The following is a 3631-nucleotide window of genomic DNA, read 5'->3' as shown; positions in this document are numbered from 1 at the left end:
TTTCTTTGGCGGTATTTTTCTGCTGACTCACTAATTACTCAGGAACATTCCTTCTCATTATGAGTGCGAATTACCTTAAGTATCTCCAGTAAATTTTGCATTCTTTTCCAGGTTCCTGGATATCCCCAAGTCCTCCTGAATTGTAGATATAGAAATACCAGTGCTCATTAGAATAATACATACAAATTAATAGATTTTGTTTAGAGTTATGATATAATGTGTCCAGGTCTGAGGTATTTTTAAAAATATTTTCACATTGTGTTTAATGAAACAGCACTGATCAGCGACATACAACATTCTGACAGCATGAGTGACAAAAGTATTTTGTCCTTACCTATTGCAGCCATGTTCCTAAAGGTTTCACCCATCACATCTCTGTAGAGGTTCTTTTGGGATGGACTCAGCAAAGTCCACTCCTCATTGCTGAAGTTCACGACCACATCCTCAAAGGTCACCACTTCCTAAAGGATCACACATATATTTCTCACACGAAGGTTGAGACACCAGGTTTGGGATATCTTAAATTCTCTCCTACAAATCTGAATCAAAAGCAAAGTATGGTGGTATATATCTATAATGCCAGCACTCAAAAGGCTGAGGCAGGATGGTTTCAGTGAGTTCAGGGCAATTTTAGGCTATAGGGTGTTCAAATCCAGCTGATATACATATAGAAAGCTTGTCTCAATAAAACAAAACTAAACTAAACAATAAAACCAAACAAAACAGCTGAATAAAGACTGATTTCTTCAAATTTAAATCCATGTCTTGGTCATTAATTTTATGTATATACACATTTTTGAAGACAGCAAATTTGATGATAGATTGCAGCTCACTGCTACTGTAACAGTGAAATAGGAGCACTGATTCTTGTGCTGAGTCACTGCAATATTCCCTGTGTACTGTCTGTAATGCAGAGCTCACAGTGAGAAGCCTCAGGACCATCATCCACAAAGCACAGAGACAGATAAATATCCCATCAATCAACTGGGAAGCCAAGCAAGTACCTCCCTTCCCTGGTAAGTGTGGCAGTGTGGCAGACTGTGGCCCATCCAGGGGGCAAACCAGCAGCAGCTCCTGAGATTCATGCCTGTCAATGTCCGCTCCCGGCCGGCAGGAAAGACACACGACAAGGTCTGGCGGTGGTCAGGCTTTTCTTTATTCTCTCCTTATACAGTCTGCCCCGAAGCCTCTACCGGTCCGCTCTCCGCGGCTCCTTCCGTGCTTCAGTCTGCCCCGAAGCCTCTACCGGTCCGCTCCCCGCGGCTCCTTTTGTGCTTCAGTCTCTCTCTCTCTCTCTCGGGGGTGGAGGCACTGGCTATATATAGGATTAATAGCTAGGCAGACTACCCTGTGAGGCGGGAACTTAGTGGGGTGATAAGAAACAGGTGCCACACAGGCGGGCTCGATGAGAGGGGTAATCTAGCCCAGGCTTTTGTACTTTCCCACAGGCCTCGCAATCACCGCGTCTGATGACTTGACAGTGCCACGGCTCCCAACATCTCCCCCTATTTTATTTTAAATGATGGCTACGTGCATCGCAGCCTGTCCTGGATAGAGTGCAGAGGCCTATGCCCCGAACTGAGGCCCACCGTAGGCCCTTAGCGTAGACCCTGGTTGGCCGTCCCAGGGTCCACCAAGGCCCTGAGGCCCTCGTCCTTTTTTCTAGGGCCAGGAATGAACCGGACGGAACCTGGTTGCACATAGGCATGCACTCATTTCTCTCCACGAATCCCCTCGGAGAGAAATTTATCTAACAATCCAGCGGCTTTCGAGCGGAACGGGGTAGGGCCTGGCTTAGGTTGAGTCGTGCTGGGGAGGCACGCTCTTACCCGTCATTGACTCATCTACCCTGCTACATGTTGTTGTCTAGGGAGGAGAATGTGGGAAGCCTGTCACTTTTAAACGCGGTCGTAGGCCATGCAAGCGAGCCATGCGTATACAAGGGTAGCACATAGGGGAGCAAGCCGTTCCAGGCCCCCAAAAAGGGATTGTCCTGCAGTTCTTTTAGGGCTCATCTTGTTGTTGGGTCTGCGGTTGGCCTCTGGTGGAACAGGCCTGATCTTCAGTCGAGGGACTTGTCGCGTCAACCTCTCTGGGACCCACATTGGTTCTCGTCCCGATTCCTGCGGAAAGACACAAACCGCGCCTCGGCTTCCTCTTTTGTATCTCTGCCCTCCTTGACGGACCCTTCTCGGGAGCTTCCTCACTGTGCCTGTTCAAACACCTCACGTACTTCTACAAGTTCTTGAGAGCTCCCCCCGTAACTACCCTCACTCTTTAGGCACGTGTGTATCATTTCCCACAATGGACGAGCAGAGACTGAAGCTCTACCCTCCCGCTCTGCTAGGGAAAGGTCTCTGCCCAACTTTTCCCAGGAGGGCAGGTTTACATGCCCTGTAGGCAGAAACCAGGGAGCAAAGCTGTCAATCTCTGCAAGGAAATTTTCTAAAGTCTTACGCCCCACCTTGAGGTCCTTGGACTTTAGGAGTCTCCGAAGGACCAACACCAAGGCTGTGTATCTTTACTTGGCATGTTTCCCATTTTTAATATATCTTCTGTTATTTTTACTTCTATGTTTATGTTTTACACTCTTTTATTACCTTAAGTTCTGGTGTTATGTTTCATACTCACCGCGTGAGGCCCAAGAAACCCGCCACTTACGCGTGAGGTTGAGAGGAGTCTACAAACCCTGTAGGTGCGCGCCACCCAGGGCCCAGGCTTATCCTCTACTCACCTGTCCTGCAGCTGCAGCACTGTGTAGGAGAATGCAGTCCACCGCCGCGTCTCGGGGTTGATCAATCCCCGTGCGGGCCTCCAAATGTCGATGTCCGCTCCCGGCCGGCAGGAAAGACACACGACAAGGTCTGGCGGTGGTCAGGCTTTTCTTTATTCTCTCCTTATACAGTCTGCCCTGAAGCCTCTACCGGTCCGCTCTCCGCGGCTCCTTCCATGCTTCAGTCTGCCCCGAAGCCTCTACCGGTCCGCTCCCCGCGGCTCCTTTTGTGCTTCAGTCTCTCTCTCTCTCTCTCGGGGGTGGAGGCACTGGCTATATATAGGATTAATAGCTAGGCAGACTACCCTGTGAGGCGGGAACTTAGTGGGGTGATAAGAAACAGGTGCCACACAGGCGGGCTCGATGAGAGGGGTAATCTAGCCCAGGCTTTTGTACTTTCCCACAGGCCTCGCAATCACCGCGTCTGATGACTTGACAGTGCCACGGCTCCCAACACATGCCATGCTGGATTTTAGGATATTTGGAAGGCAAGCAAGCACCACTTCTCCCAGGTAAGCTGTCGTGGTCTGGCAGAAGGCGGCCCTTCCAGGGGGAGAACCAGCACCAGCTCCTGAGATCCACACCATGTGGGAACTTAGGATGCTGTGAAATCAAACAACCAGCCTGTCTCCCTACTAAGCAATAGTGAACCTACTGATGCACGGCCTAGTATCAAACATCCCACTTCCCTACCCCTCTTCTCCTGTCACCCCCCCCCCCCGTTAGCAAATGGGGACCAGAAATTTGAGCGTCTCCTGGGAAGCAGACCATTACAAATAAGGGGGACTTCTTTCTACTATCCCTTTGAAGGCAAATATTTTTATTACTGTTTTGCTCTATTCTGATTGTTGGTATTGC

General features: G+C 49.5%; 1 long non-coding RNA gene across 1 annotated transcript; it reads right to left on the bottom strand.

Moving 5' to 3' along the window:
- Positions 1-1134: 1134 nt before the first annotated feature.
- LOC134474662 (uncharacterized) lies at positions 1135-3222 on the bottom strand. Its single transcript, XR_010045527.1, has 2 exons — positions 2735-3222; positions 1135-2123 (listed from the first exon to the last, which is right to left on the bottom strand). It is a non-coding gene; the product is annotated as an uncharacterized LOC134474662 (long non-coding RNA).
- Between the last annotated feature and the right edge of the window lie 409 nt (positions 3223-3631).

This window comes from Cavia porcellus, unplaced genomic scaffold (assembly GCF_034190915.1).
Source record: "Cavia porcellus strain 051 isolate PalLab524CR breed Dunkin Hartley unplaced genomic scaffold, mCavPor4.1 scaffold_34, whole genome shotgun sequence".
Taxonomy (NCBI): domain Eukaryota; kingdom Metazoa; phylum Chordata; class Mammalia; order Rodentia; family Caviidae; genus Cavia; species Cavia porcellus.
This window is presented reverse-complemented; position numbering and strand designations above follow the sequence as displayed.